This window comes from Chiloscyllium punctatum, chromosome 12 (assembly GCF_047496795.1).
Source record: "Chiloscyllium punctatum isolate Juve2018m chromosome 12, sChiPun1.3, whole genome shotgun sequence".
Lineage (NCBI taxonomy): Eukaryota > Metazoa > Chordata > Chondrichthyes > Orectolobiformes > Hemiscylliidae > Chiloscyllium > Chiloscyllium punctatum.
This window is the reverse complement of record NC_092750.1, coordinates 80,123,710-80,140,111: the sequence shown is the minus strand read 5'-3', so window position 1 is coordinate 80,140,111 and position 16,402 is coordinate 80,123,710. Positions and strand designations below refer to the sequence as shown.

Here is a 16,402-nt window from a genome sequence, read left to right as displayed (position 1 = left end):
GGCAATTCTCCACTGTGCGTTTACAGCTAGTTCTCAGTGCCCCTAAACCCACGCCCTGCCCCTTTTGAAATATCTCCATTATTTTGTGCTGTCTCGCTGTGCTCTTCTCACCAGGATGCATTACTTCTCCTCAACGTCCTTCATATTTCATCTGACAAAACATTCATTAAGAATCCCTTTGCATAAACATGCACTTCGCAGCTCTCGGTATTTGATTTTCCTGGATGTCTTTCATACGAAAAAACGTTCTCAGCACTGACTTGAAAAAGAAAATCGCGTTTCTTTTCATTATCCCAAAGCAACCTCCATTTCAACGCAGTTTAGTTAAAAGGTACAAACTATTCTTTGAGATTTTGTAATCGCGTCAATGCATATAAACTGACAATTGGAGTTCCACCTTCAATCATCTGAAAACAGCACCATTGAAAGCTGTTGATGACAGCGACGAGAGTGGGATTCGAACCCACGCGTGCAGAGCACAATGGATTAGTAGTCCATCGCCTTAACCTCTCGGCCACCTCGTCAGAGGCATCGGGTAGGCTATGACCTTATCAATAATTGAAATGCATAAATTATGCAGAGCAGCAGACATTTCTCCCGATTGTTGGTGAAATGAGAAATAACACAGTACGGTTCCAAGATGATGGTCTGACCCCTGGGTTGTGGGGCAAGTGCACTCCCACTGTCACACTATGCACACAGTGATCTGAACAAAAATGAGGAAATGAATATGTAACAAGGTCTATTGAATTCTGTGCAGATTTGAAGTCAACGGAATGAAGAACGCGAGACAGCAGGAGGTGTTCTTTCAATAAAGAGTTGGACAGAGCTCTTAAGGATAGTGGAATCAAGGGTTATGGGGATAAGGCAGGAACAGGATACAGATTGAGGATGTTCAGCCATGATCATAATGAATGGTGGTGCTGGCTCGAAGGGCAGAATGGCCTACTCCTGCACCTGCTGTCTATTGTCTATTAAACTGCCTGTCAGGAATTGTTTTCCAGACTGGAGGAGAGTGCATAGTGCTCAATATCATTATTCGGAACACCTAATTTCCGCTCAGATGTTTTTGACACGCACTTGTGTACAGAACAGACAATTTCAAAATCCGAAATAAGGCTAAACTGACAATTGAACTCAACAATGCAAAAACCTTGATCTGTATCATTTTCCTGGGCCGTGTGACACCAAGTCACTGTATGATCACAGCAACACAGTGAGCAAGTGTCAGAAGGGATATGAGTGCAGTGGCAGAGCGCATGATGGGAGCAGCACGTGACACACGGGGAAGTGCATTCCCCACAACAGGAACACTTCCCAAACAGCGGACTGCGGTGGAAGAATTCAGAGGGAGTTTACACTTTGAAATTCGATGCCAGAGACACAATGGAGATCTGTCATTGAGTCTGTTCAAGATGAAGATTTTAAGATTTCTACAGATGCAAAACAAAATAAAAAGCTCATGGGTTAGTGAAGGCAAAAGATGAAATTGTACATTTCATCAATCTACCCATCTTTACAATGAGTACCTCACCACTTTCCTCACTCAGGGACTGAACCACTGGTGAAGATGATCATATAATCCCCGTTACTAGCAATGGAATCAGAGAAACTCGGTTTCCCAAACGTTAAGGTAAAACCAGGAATGTGGAGGTAAGCATTAATGTGTTGCTCCTGTGCTGAAGGTGACCAGTGCACTGTATCTCTGTTTCAGTATAGTGGGGTGTGCTGTGCAGAAGTTTCAATTCTGAGCCTCACATGGAGCAGCTTTAATTTGTCGTCGTGTTGAGGAATACGGACAAAGGTGATATTGAGCAAAGCTAAGTTTATGGGAAAATACCCGTGTTTGTGGATTGAGAAACAACGTTTTCTGGACAATGACTCCTTGATCAACAAACATATTGCAAGTATCTAAAACGTGAAGAAACATATGTGGAGAGAGAGCCGAAGGTGATTTTTCAGCAGATGGATAACGTTTCCCATGTGCCCTGCGTTAAATTCCGGGATAATAGATGTTGAACTGGTTTCATGTTGCACAGTTTACACATGTTACACTGATGAATCAGTGAACATTCCCCACGTATCCTCGAAGACAAGGATTTCCTTTTCCATTTTAGGAGATCATTACAGCACTGAATTCCATGTGTGCATTTCATTATAACCGAAACAGTTGCAGCAAGACTTTTAAACTAAGATTTTGCTAAGATCTACTTGCATTGGTTGTCCAAAAAATTACATTCCATATTATGGTATGTTTGCAGATGAAGGCACTTTCTGATTCTTGAGCAATTATATTTAAGTTTTGTCAAAAAATTATCATTCGCCGTTCTCTCTTTCCCTTTCATTTTCCCGTTTTATATCCCGTATTTTATCTGTTTATCTTAAGTTTTCAATAATTTCAATCAATCTCGCTCCTGATTACCAATCCGAGAGAATGCCACAGTCTTGTCAATTTGTATGCAGTGCCGCTGTAGGGCGCGGTGACCAAGTAGAAAGGCATTGGTCACGTGAACCAAATAAAAGGAGCCGGCTGGTGGAATCTGGCCGTTCCATCACAGTCATATTTAAAACCTTTAACATAATCTTTAGCCAAATCTTATTGGCAGAAAACAAGAAAACAAAAACAAAAAAATTGCTGATGTTGAAAATCAAACAAAAATAGGCGTTGTTGGAATATTTCAGGACGTCTGGCAGCATCTGTGGACAGACGGACCCAATGGATGTGAAACGTTAACTGTGATTCATCTGCACAGATGCTGCCAGCACACCTGTGATTTTACAGCAATTTCTGTTTTTGTTTCAGATTGGCAGATTTTGTCGCAGTCCATAAGAACAGTGCTCATTAGAATCAAACAGACAGCATGGACCTGGTCGTGTGAAATGAGACAGCAATAATGAATGAGCGGAGAGTGTTGTACTGGAAAAGTACAGCGGGTCAGGCAACATCCGAGGAGCAGGAGAATGGACGATTTAGGCATAAGCCATTCATCAGGAATTAGGCTTGTGAGTCGGACAGAGGAACAAAGCTGAAGCCAGGTACCAATTCGCAGACACTTCCTCCTACAGACCACGATCACAAACTCTCCTCCCCTCACCAAACCATCATCTCCCAGACCAACCACAATCTCATCACCTCTGGGCATCTCCCATCCACAACCTTCAACCTCATTGTCCGTGAACCGCACACTCCCCGATTCTACCTCCTTCCTAAGATTCACAAACCTGACTGCCCCAGTCGACCTATTGTCTCATCCTGAGCCTGTTCCATCCGAATCATCTCTTTCTACCTCGACACAATCCTCTCTCCCCAGTTCAGGAAATGCCCACTTACATTCGTGACACCCCTATGCACTTCACCTCCTCCAAGAATTTCGTTTCCCTAGCCCCCATCGCGTCATCTTCACCATGGACATCCAGTCCCTGTACAAATCCACCTGCCATGACAGAAGTCTGCAAGCCTTCCATTTCTTAATCTCACACTATCCCAAACAGTACCTTTCCACCGACATCCGCATCCACTTGGCTGAACTGGTCCTCACAATCAACAACTTCTCTTTCCAATTCTCCCACTTCCTCTATTGACGCTGGTAGCCATGGGCACCACATACGACCTAGCTATGCCTGCCTGTTTGTTAGATACGCGGAACTGTCCATCTTTCACAATTACACAGGCACCATCCTCCACCTGTTCCTCTGCTACATTGATGAATGTTTGGGTTCACTTGGTGCTCCAACGAGGAGGTTGCATTGCTCACCAACTTTACCAACACCTTCCACTCCGACCTCAAATTTATCCGGATCCTCTTGGCAACTTCCCTCACCTTCCTGGACCTCTCCATCACCGACTCTGGCAACTGACTAATTACAGACATATACTACAAGCTCAACGACTCCCACATGTATCTAGTCTATATCTCCTCCAACCCTATCTCGTGTAAGAACGCCATTCCTTATTCCCAATTCCTCCACCTCCAGCACATATGTTTCCAGGATGACCAATTTCACCTCAGAAAGAGCCAGTTGGTCTACTTCTTCCACGATCACAAATTGCCTTCCCACGTGGTTGACAGTGCCCTCTGGTTCAACACCTCCATTTCACACACCACCACCCTTGAAGCCACGCCTCTCAACGCAACAAGGACAGATCCACCTGTTGCTCACCTTACATCCCATCAAACTCCGCATAAACGCATCATATTCTGCCACTGATGCCACCTCCAAACAGACACCATCACCAGAGATATATTTCGCTGCCCAGCCCTGCCAACATTCCGTAAAGACCATTCCCTCCATGACCCCCTCTTCAGGTCCATACATCCCCCCCAACCAGCCCACAACCCTCTCCTGGCACATTTCACTGCCACCAAAGGAAGGGTGAAACTAGCACCCACACCACTCCCCTCACCTCAGCCAAGGCCCGAATGGATCATTCCACATCCATTAGAAATTCACCTTTACAGCGACCAATGTCATCTACTGAATCCGTTGCGCCCAGTGCGGTCTCCTCTACATCAGGGAGAGAGGAAACCTTCTTGCAGATCATTTCAGAGAACATCTCTGGGACACCCGCACCCACCAACTTCACAGTCCCGTGGCTGAACACTTCAACTCCCCCTCCTACCCCATCAAAGACATACAGGTCTTGGACCTCACCACTGCCAAACCGTTACCACCCAACGCCTGGAGGTGGAACACTATACCTACCGGCTTGGGACCCTAACACCACACGGGATAAATGTGAATTTGAACAGTTACCTCATTTCCCCTCCCCCAAGCCCAAGCCTTCAACTCGGCACCGTCCTCGCAACCCTTTCCATCACTGCTATTTCTGACCTATTTTCTTCTCCCTCCTATTCATCCATCTATTACTTTCCAGCTATTTCCCCTCAACCCCACACTATTTCCTTTTATCTCTCAGCCCCGACTCACAAGCCTTATTCCAGATGAAAGGCTTAAATCTGAAACCTGAATACTCCTGCTCCTCGGATGCTCCCTGATCTGCTGTGCTTTTCCAACATCACACTACCAACTCTGATCTCCAGCATCTGCAGTCCTAAATTTATCCTTCAAATTATCAATGACCTTAGAGTGAATATATGCCTCGATTGCAGTGATCACAGTGTGACTGAGTTTTCCATTTATTTTGGGTGAGGGCAGGCTGGATCTGAGACGAGCGATTAACATCTAAACAATGAGAATGGTATCAGATAGCGAAGTTAGGGCGGGCTGAAGTGAAGTGGAAAATTCTGTCAGAAGATGGGTCAGTACAACTGCATCACATCATCCAGACTGTAAAAGATACACAGAAGGAGAAAATCAACTTCAGTGCAGGCACAATGACAGGTAAAGTGGAAAGGAGACAATACAACGTACTGAGGTGCAGTGGAATTATTTATGTGAAAGGATTCGATATATAAGCTACACCTTTACATATGGACTGCCCTCACATTGGAAAAATGAGTTTCCTGCAGTGTAACGGCGATATTTGCCTGTGACATCACAATGTTGAGAGACACTGACATAGTTTCTTCTGTAGCAGCGTGGCCTCGTAAAAGCATGACTGTCCCATTAACCAGAATTCAATACTTCAAAGCTCTCCTCTGCACTGTACAATTTATTTGCTGCGCCTGTAGTCAGATCTCAATCGCTTGACTATGTATCTTCTTCTGCTTCCTGCTTCATGGAAACACTTGAAACGTGAACAAATCCACTTTCCACTTTCACCAATCTTTTGCAACTCCCGAGTTGGCACAGGTACGAGTGACCGATTGGCCTTCTCGAGCGTTCTCACTCTGGTATGATCTGAATGATAAAGTGGACTGTGTCTGATCGGCAGAACGTCCCCACGCGGGACGATGCTGTTTATCCCATCCCCGTGGACTGAGCTGTCTCTATTGGCAGAGTATTCAGCCATTCCCCTCCACTTGCAGGCATTATGACGGGATGTAAATGCGGATATGCTCTGAAGCTTCCTCTCACGGGCACAGCCAGGTGCAAGAGCGCCGCTGGAACTTAGAAAATTTGATTGCGAACTTCCTCCAAATATCATTTATTTGAGAGAGAGAGAAACGTGCTGACCTGGTGGGAAAGAGAGAAATGGGCTGTGGACTCTCTTCCCTCAGTAAAATTCAAGTAAGTGCATTTTTGTGCTGCCCATTTGATGTTCAGTATCAATCTTCACAGAACAATCCAGCAGAAAGGCTTTTGTTTCAGAGCCGTCGGTTTCTTTGCTGCAATCGGGCATCAGTTCACATCTGAGTCCCAAATGTCCCAGATGAAGCGACTCCGAATGAAACCCTCACTCACTGAGAACCATCCCCACAGCCAGGAGCTGCGGGGCTGCAGACAGTCCAAAGCGGAAGGGAGGATTAAAAACGAGCCATCATTTCACCCTCAGCCACTCTGTCACAGAGACAGGGAGAGGGACGGTAGAGACGGGTGACGTCATTCACGTGCCGCAGAAGCCGTTCAGCCCATCGAGTCCACGGTAAATCTCTATCGCTTGCTTCTATCTGAGGTTATTAATCATCAGTGCTGCCTGTCCTAATAATAGGGAACTGTATCTGTCTGGAAATGCTGTCTCCAACATACTGAACCACATGTCATTCACGGCTGTTCATTTCACCGGAGGACCCTGCTGCGTGACACAGTGTGGGGAAGAACTGCAAGGCGGTAAAAACAATAACTGCAGATGCTGGAAACCAGATTCTAGATTAGTGGCGGTGGAAGAGCACAGCAGTTCAGGCAGCATCCAAGTAGCTTCGAAATCGACATTTCGGGCAGAATCCCTTCATTAGGAATAAAGGCAGTGAAACTGAAGCGTGGAGGAGGCTAGAGGAGGGTGGGGTGGGGAGAAAGTAGCGGAGAGTACCATGCGTGATTGGGGGAGGGGATGAAGGTGAAAGGTCAGGGAGGAGAGGGTGGAGTGGATAGGTGGAAAAGGAGCTAGGCAGGTAGGACAAGTCCGGACAAGTCATGGGGACAGTGCTGATCTGGAAGTTTAGAACTAGGGCGAGGTGGGGGACGGGGAAATGAGGAAACTGTTGAAGTCCACATTGATGCCCTGGGGTTGAAGTGTTCCGAGGCGGAAGATGAGGCGTTCTTCCTCCAGGCGTCTGGTGGTAAGGGAGCGGCGGTGAAGAAGGCCCAGGACCTCCATGTCCTCGGCAGATTGGGAGGGGGAGTTGAAATGTTGGGCCACAGGGCGGTGTGGTTGAGTGGTGCGGGTGTCCCGGAGATGTTCCTTAAAGCGCTCTGCTAGGAGGCGCCCAGTCTCCCCAATGTAGAGGAGACTGCATCGGGAGCAACAGATACAATAAATGATATTAGTGGATGTGCAAATAAAACTTTGATGGATGTGGAAGGCTCTTTTAGGGCCTTGGAGAGAGGTGAGGGAGGAGGTGTGGGCGCAGGTTTTCCAGTTCCTGCGGTGGCAGGGAAAGTGCCAGGATTGGAGGGTGGGTTGTAGGGGAGCGTGGACCTGACCAGGTAGTCACGGAGGGAACTGTCTTTTAGGAAGGCGGAAAGGGGTGGGGAGGGAAATATATCCCTCGTCGTGGGGTCTGTTTGGAGGTGGCAGAAATGACAGCGGATGATTTGGTTTATGCGAAGGTTTGTAGGGTGGAACGTGAGCACCAGGGGCGTTATGTCCTTGTTATGGTTGGAAGGGTGGGGTCTGAGGGCGGAGGTGCGGAATGTAGATGAGATGCATTGGAGGGCATCTTTAACCACGTGGGAAGGGAAATTGCGGTCTCTAAAGAAGGAGGCCATCTCGTGTGTTTTGTGGTGGAACTGGTCCTCCTGGGAACAGGTCCGGCGGAGGCGGAGGAATTGGGAATATGGGATGGCATTTTTGCAAGAGGTAGGGTGGGAAGAGGTGTAATGCAAGAGGTAGGGTGGGAAGAGGTGTGCAGGAGGTAGGGTGGGAAGAGGTGTGCATCGGGTCAAATCCCCATCATATACGTGACTGTTGTTCTCATGTTTATTTTTTCTCTACGCGTGCTGAAGTAACACAGTGAGGGAGCAATTACTGTTGTCAGACATACATGTAGGGGCGTATTAAATACTGAAGTTGTGAGATTCGAGCAGTGTTTATTAACATCGACCATTCAGTGTTCGAAACTCTGGCTCAGGAATTTGACAGAGAGCGAATTTGAGCAAAGGTTGAGCCAGGGCGTTTACCCCATGACGTAACACGAGTTTCTGCGGTTGCTTTGTTGTTCACCTCATTTGTGTGTTTTGCATCATTGAGGATTTTGAAGTTGTCCCCTCGATAGAAAAGGCCTGTGCTTTTGCAACATTGTACAAAAGATGCAGTACAATAACAGCCGATGCTAATTCTGTCTACTTATCCAGATATCGATCCCTGGAAACAGCATTGTGCACTCTCCTCGAGTCTGGAAAACAACTTCCTCACAGATAATGTTATATTCTCGCTCTCATGGCACTTTTCATTCCATCGGCTTCTGTTTTTCACGGAATCCGATTCAATGGATCTTGTCACTGTGTGTGTACATGTGTCAATGTATGTCTGCCTCTGTGTGTGCATGCCTGTATGTCTGTGTTGGTGTGTGTCGGTGTGTGCATGTCTCTGTGCATCTCTGTGTGTCTGTGTGCTAATATGTGCTTGTTTTGTGTGTGTGCGAGTGATTGTGTGTCTCTGTGTATCAGTGATTCTGCGTGTGTGTGAGGAGTGTGGGTATCTGTGTGTAGGGGGCTTGTAAGGGTGGTTTCTATGTGTCAATGTGTGTATGCCTCTGTCTGTATGCCAGTGTATGTGCATATCAATATGTATCTGTGTGCCTGTGTGTGTGTGTGTGTCTGTGTTTCTGTCTGTGTGTTCCTTTGTGCATGCATGTACGTACATGTGTTTTTTGCATGTCTACATATGTTAGTTGTGTGTCTGGCTTAGTGTGTCTGTCCGTGTATGAGAGTAAATGTGCATTTGTGGGGAGGGTGGGTGTCTATGTGTGTTAGTGTGCATGTTTGTTTGAGTGTGTATGCCTGTCTGTGTGTGAGTATGTGTGTGTGTGTGGGCAGTGTGGGTGTCTCTGTGTGGGGAGTGTGGATGTTTTAGAGCGTGGGAAGCATGGTTGTCTTTGTGGTTGTGTATGTGTGTGTCTGTGTGTGTGTTTCTGTGTCTGTGTGTGCGTGTGTGTCTGTGTGTGTGTTTCTGTGTCTGTGGGTGCGTGTGTGTCTATGTCAAAGAGTGTGGTGCTGGAAAAGCACAGAATTTCAGGCAGCATCCAAGGAGCATGAAAGTTGGAATTTCGAGCATAATCTCATCATTAGTAACGAGGCTTGTGGACCATGTGGGCCGAACGATCAATGGAAGGGGATGGTGCTTGGGTAAGGCAGCTGGGAAGGCGACAAATAAATGATGGTGGAGTGAAGGTGATAGGTTGGAGCAAAGAGTGAAGTGGATAGTGGGAATGAAGACAGACAGGTAGCACAGTTCAAGAGGGAGGTGCCGAGTTGGAACGATGGATCTGGGATAAGTTCTGGTGGGGGGTTGGAATGAAGAAACGAATGAAATCTGTGTCTGTGTGTGTTCTGCGGGTGTGTGTGTGTGTCTGTGTGAGTGCATGCGTATGTGTGCATGTATGTATATATATCTGCATGAGTGTAAGCATTTCGTGTGCGTGTGTGCGTGTCATGGGCGTGTGTATGTCTCTTTGTGTGTGTGGCTCTCTGCGTCTGGGTGTGTGTCGCGTGTGTGTGTGCGTTTGTAAGTGCGTGTGTAGGGTGGCTATAGGTATGTGTATCTGTATGTGAGTGTCTGTGTGCAGCTGTATATGTCTGTGTGCACGTGTCTCTGTGTGTGCACACGTTTGTAGTGTGTGTGTAAGTGTGTGTGGCGGTGGCTATGAGTATTGTGTATCTGTGCATGAGTGTCTGTGTGCAGCTCTATGTGTGTACATGCCTCTGTGTGTGTGCGTGTTTGTAGTGTGTGTGTGCGTATATGTGTGTTGATGGTGCTCTCAGTGTGGATGGTGCTGTGAGCTGATACATTCCCTCTGTCCTTCCGAAACTGAATCCCTATGATTTTCGCCCTCCATTACCATCTGTACAGAGGGGTGGGGAGACCAGCAGAGACTGAGAGCGACAGAAAGCTCAGCAAGTCTGTCATCAACTGTGGGCAGAAATGGAAGTTAATGTTTTGGGTTGAGTACCCCTTCCTCAGAAACTCATGTCAGGGGGATAGTACATCACATTAACACACAGTGACTTCCAGACTCGCCCTACACTGATACACACAGTTAAACACACACGAACACAGAGACATAGAGACACTCACTCATACACTGACACTAATACAGACATGGAGTGTCTGTCAGTATTTCTCTTGCTCCGGTAACTTTGTCAATATATCACTTGGACTCTGGTATGTGTCAGTTTTTTTCAGTTTATTCTTGGTGAGTGTTTTCGTATTGTGCTTTTTCACACAAGTGAGAGAGTCAATAAGTATGAGTGGAGAGTGATTGTAGGACAATTTCATTGCTTGCCGAAACCAAACCTGGAAGAATTGTAAAGTGTGTGGAGGACAGTGTGGAACTCCAAAAGGGCAGTGACAAGTTGGTGTAGTGTTCTGTTTTATGGCAGATGAGCATCAATGCAGAGCAGTGTGAGATGATTCACTTAGGTAGGAATAACATTGACAGACAATATAAAATATCTGTACAGTTATAAAAGGGCTGCAGGAGCACAGGATGCTGGATATATATGAGGACAGATTATTTGACATGGCAGGACAAGTGAGGAGAGCAGTAAATGTCACAGATTATTTTCAGTATTTGAGCTTTATACAGGAGGAGGTATAGGAGGGAGCCTCCGTGCTCCCTTCCTGGGAGGTAATGGCGACGATGTGTTGTGAGCCCACACCCAGGCCACCGAGTTTCCGTTTGTACCAGCTCGACACAAAAGGGAGATGGCATCAGGGCCATGGCTTCTAAGTTGTGCCGGGGGAAACGGAACTGCCAGTGGGTTTAAAGTGAGAATTGCCCTTCACTGAACATTGCTCCTTACTCGTTTGGTGAGATGTGGATGTTTCAGAATCTCCACACGAGGCATCCCGGTCCTCTCCAACTGGTAGCAGGGTCCTCCCCATGTGGTGGTGGCGTGGTGGGGGAGGTGGTGGTGGGATGAGCGAACGGATATCGGGCACTCCACCACCCGGCTTGACCATTTCTGTCCTATTCCAGGCTGTTTCTCCTGGAATGGTACAAAAGGAGGGAGGGAGGGAAGGTTGCAGTGGGTGGCCCTGCTCTTAGTTCTGGTGTAGGTGTGGCAGGGGAAATGGTGAGGTGTCAGAAGGGAGTTAGTCCATAGTGTTACGTCCATGTTGCGTTATTAGTGTGGGTGGTATAGTGGAGGGAAATTAGGAGAGAGAGAAAGGGAGAGAAGGTGCAAGAGTGAGAGTGGTGGAGCATGAGCCTAGTTCGGTGGTTGGTGCTATAACAAATATACAGTAAGTGCGAGGGAGCAGAGAGAATACAGTGACCCTTACCCTGACAGAGTGGGGAAGGTTATTTATGCTTGTCCTGTATTGCTGGACATTTCCTCAGAACGCAGATACAGCACTGAGCTGGGTGGTGAGCTCGGACAATGCTCAGGGGGTCTGGTGGTGTGGGTCCCTCTGGGAAGAGAATGGTCTAACTCTGTACTAGCCCATCCACCAGGTCTTCCAAACCCCTGTCCAAAAAACCGTGTTGTAATTGTCCCTTATCTGCCATGCTCAAGGTAAACAGTGCAGGGCAACTTCTAACTAAGAAAGCTCAACCGTCCGCCCATTGGCCTTTTGAATTTTGCACCAGTGCCAGAGATCACGGAATCTCCAGGGGCATCCGAGCGATGGTGAGTACCTCCAGCCATGATGGGTGTGAGAATCGGGCTGGTATTGAATAAGAGGGACACCATGGGGTGGAGTGGGTAATTAATGAGGTGAGTTTGATATGATTGCAAAAGAAACTTGCTCAGACTCGTACAGACAATCCATCTGTCACATTCAATGAAAATGTCACTGAGACAAATTATTCTTAGATTCAGACCAGTGAGTCATAGATTCTGTTGAAACCACTAACAGTCACAAAGCTGCAGTTGCTTGTACAATGCTCTCCATCACAGAGAAGAACATAAACTTGACCTACCCTTGGGAAATAAGGTAGGGCAGGAGATTGAGTTATCAGTGGGGAAGCAGTTTGGAACAAGTAATCATAATTCTATTAGTTTTAAAACAGAGATGGAAAAGGATGAAGTGGATCTAAAAGATAATGTTTTAAATTGGAGGAAGGCTAATTTGATTATATTAGGCAAGCACTTGGATAGGGTAAATGGACAAAGTCTTTTGCCTGGGGTCCGAGAGTCCAGAACGAGAGGGTATAGGTTTGGGGTGAGAGGGGAAGGATATAAAAGTGAGTGAAGGGACAATATTTCACACGGAGTGTGGTACGTGTATGGAATGAGCTGCCAGAGGAAGTGGTGGAAGTTGGTACGATTGCAACATTTAAGAGGCATTTGGATGAGTGCATGAATAGGAAGGGTTTGGAGGGAAATGGGCAGGACGCTGGCAGGTGGGATTGGATTGGGTTGGGATATCTAGTCGGCATGGATGAGGTGGACCGAAGGGTCTGTTTCCATGCTGCACATCTCTATGACACTATGACTCTAACTTCCAAACTGGATTGGAATCGATATTCACAGATAAGGGGCCAGCTCAGAAGTGGGAAGCCTTCAAAAATGAGATATCAAGAGCCCAGAGACAGTATGCCCCTTTTAGGGTGAGGGGTAAGGCTGGAAGGTGTAAGGAATGCTGGCGGATTGGAGAAATTGATGGCCTGGTCACGGGTAAGAGGGATGCCAATGTCATATAAGGATATCAGGAGTCGATGTTTTTACAGTATTCATTCACGGGATGAGAGTATAACTGGCTTAGCCTGCATTTATTACCCATCACTAATTGCCAAACGGCAGTTAACAGTTAACCATATTGTTGTGGGTCTGGAGTCACACGTAACCTAGACCAGGTAAGTATGGCTGTTTGCTTCCTTCAAGGGCATCAGCGAACGAGTTGGGTATTTCAAACAATCAAAACTAGATATATCATCGTCATCAGCCTCTGAATTCCAGATTTAAAGTGACTGTCGAGAAGAGTCTATCGCCAGTAGAAGTATAATTAAAAGGGAAATCCGGAGGCCATAAAGGGGGCTTGAGATAGCTTTGACAAATAGGGTTAAGGAGAATTCAAAGGTACTGTACAAACACATTAAGGACGAAAGAGTAACATGGGAGAGTTTTGGGTTACTTAAAGATCAGCAAGGCTTCTGATGTGCAGAACAACAGGAGATGGAGGCGATACTAAACAAGCACGTTGCATCAGTATTTACTCTGCAGAAGGATATGGAAGCTAAGGAACTTCCGGAATTTACAGTGACATCTTGAAAATAATCTGTATTACAGTGGAAGAGATGCTGGAGTTCGTAAAGCCTGTAAAGATGGAAAAGTCCCCAGGACCCGATAAGCTGTAACCTCGAACTCTGTGGGAAGCTAGCTTCCCCTCTGTCTCACCCGGGACCGCTTCCCCTCGCTGTCTTACCCGGGACTGCATCCCCTCTGTCTCTCCCGGGACTGCAGAGAGGGGACTATCTTAAAAATGGAATGAGGGAATCACAATCAGATCAGAGAATAACTGCCTCCTATCCCTGTGTGCCAGTCTCGAGCAGTTGAGTGACGGCCGACTGTTCCTGTGTCCCAGGCTCGAGCAAACAGGTGACGGCCTCCTGTTCCTGTGTTCCAGTCTCGAGCAGTCGAGTGACTCGCTTCTGTTCCTGTGTCGAAGTCGAGAGCAGTTTAATGACTGGCTCCTGTTCCTGTGTTCCAGTTTCCGCCTGCTGCCCCTGATTAACAGGCTCCAATAACTGTGTGCTATCTTCCTGCTGCCCTTCAGTAACAGGCTCCAATACCTGTGTGCTAACCTTCTCCTGCCCCTGAGTAACAGGCTCCAATAGCTGTGTGCTGTCCTCCTGCTGCCCTTCAGTAACAGGTTCCAATAGCTGTGTGCTCTCCTCCTGTTGCCCCTGAGTAACAGGCTCCAATATCTGTGTGCTGTCCTCCTGCTGCCGCTGAGTAACAGGCTCCAATAGCTGTGTGCTGTCCTCCTGCTGCCCTTTAGTAACAGGTTCCAATAGCTGTGTGCTCTCCTCCTGTTGTCCCTGAGTAACAGGTTCCAATAGCTGTGTGCTCTCCTCCTGTTGCCCCTGAGTAACAGGCTCCAATAGCTGTGTGCTGTCCTCCTGCTGCCCTTTAGTAACAGGTTCCAATAGCTGTGTGCTCTCCTCCTGTTGTCCCTGAGTAACAGGTTCCAATAGCTGTGTGCTATCCTCCTGCTGCCCTTCAGTTACAGGCTCCAATACCTGTGTGCTAACCTCCTCCTACCCCTGAGTAACAGGCCCCAATAGCTGTGTGCTCTCCTTCCGCTGCCCTGGGTAACAGGCTCCAATAGCTATGTGCCCTCCTCCTGAGTAACAGTCTCCAATAGCTGTGCGCTCACACCCTGCTGCTCCTGAGTAACAGGCACCAATAGCTGTGTGCTCTCCCCCTGCTGCCCCTGATCAACAGGCTCCAATACCTGTGTGCTCGTACTCTGCTGCTCCTGAGTAACAGGCTCCAATATCTGTTTGCTCTCCACCTGCCGCTCCTGAGTAACAGGCTCTAACAGCTCTGTGCTCATCTGCTGCTCCTGTGGAATGGAACTGAAGGACTGAATGGCCTTTTCACATTCCATTCAGTTTGTATTGACTGAAAATCTTTCTGCTGTTTTCGTAAAATACCATCAAAATCAGAATGTTGCATTTATATTTTATTTCTCATTAACTAAGCAATCGTGCTAACTGACTCTGCTTTTGTTCTACTGGTCTGAGAAGCTGAACGAGTCACAGTTTCAAGAGGCTGATCAGTTCCTCCTGTCCCTCTGTAACAGGCCGAAAGGCCTATGTCTTCCTCTGCCTCTATAGCAGGCACTTGGGGACAGAATTGTTTCTCCCTGTTCCTGAGCAGCAATTTCAATGCGCTGAATGGTGCCTCGAAGTTATGAAATGGTTTGATACCAGGGCATTTCAAACTACGAGCAGCATTACTCAAGTATCTAGAAACTTCCCTACAAGGCATTTTATGCATCTGATCTGTTATTCTATCCCTGTCTCCTTTTTACAAACAGGATGGAACATATACAATCCTACAATGTTCCAGAAATACTCCTACATACAAGGAAGAAAGATTAAAAAGATTGAAAGATTTATGATCTATCCCTCGGCAACAGTCATCCACTCAATCCAGACTGAGTAAGTGTTCCCTTTTATTGGGATGTGTAAAATGAGGTAAGGAACTGGTTAACTGAAGCTGTTTGTTTGGTGACTGTGATGAATGTCAGTCTCCAGAGATTGTATTTATCCCAGTGGAGGGTTTACATATTTTAATGATAAAATGGACACCGTTAAATGTGTTATCCCATAGTATGAGTGGGTGTATCACCGACAGCAGTCACAGGGATCAACAGCTGCAGAGACAGGGGAATGGGAGATCTGCCTCTGAGAACTTTAGACTGGAATGTAACAACAATGGACAGGAGATTATCCTATTATTTATGGATTCTTTCTAATATCATTCCAGGCCATTACCATTGCGGATCGAATATGCACTTTACATTATTCAATATTTTTATTATCCTACCCTGGCTATTATTGGTGTACCTGGTAAGTTTCACTGTCCATTTATTATTTGCATTAATCATGTGTGACTGTATTATTTTTCTTTACATTTACTCTACTGTGTAAACATTCACTCTCCAAACCACCACGAACAACTTTCCTTCTTCAGTTCTGGCACTGTGCCTTGTCGGTTGACCTACTCAGTTTCAGGTATGGAACACAATTCATTGTATCACAGCCCTAGTTAAATATTGAAAGCTTGGAGGTCACTGTCTTCTGTTCTGGTTACAAACACCATTTCGTTCCTCTGACTTCATCTCATCCCTGGCCATTATCTGAGGCAGAAACAGACGAGTCACAACTATGGTGATCCCTTTGTCCACGAGCTGATTCCGAACCCATATCTGAACCATTCCTATTTGTAATTGTTAACGTCTCCTGAATATACTTCACTGGCTTATTCTATCTGCGATTTGAACCCTGAGCTATGAAATGTAGTCTTAATGATCCCAATAATCTGCTGCTGACACTCCCAAATTCAAACCTGCAAATCTGAGTCGACATTCCAAGGCTCGGTTCTCACCTCACACCAAAATCCCATCATTTCTTTGAGGATCGATTTATATTTTTGCTGGGTCTGGCAATGCCTTTAATTTAATATTTTGAACCACATCGTTTCCTCTGTGGCACAATCCTCAGTG

The 16,402-nt window shown here is 46.6% G+C and overlaps 1 non-coding gene across 1 annotated transcript; it reads right to left on the bottom strand.

The window, feature by feature from the left end:
* Window positions 1-442: 442 nt before the first annotated feature.
* On the bottom strand, window positions 443-524 carry trnas-acu (transfer RNA serine (anticodon ACU)). Its single transcript has one exon. It is a non-coding gene; the product is annotated as a tRNA-Ser (tRNA).
* Between the last annotated feature and the right edge of the window lie 15,878 nt (window positions 525-16,402).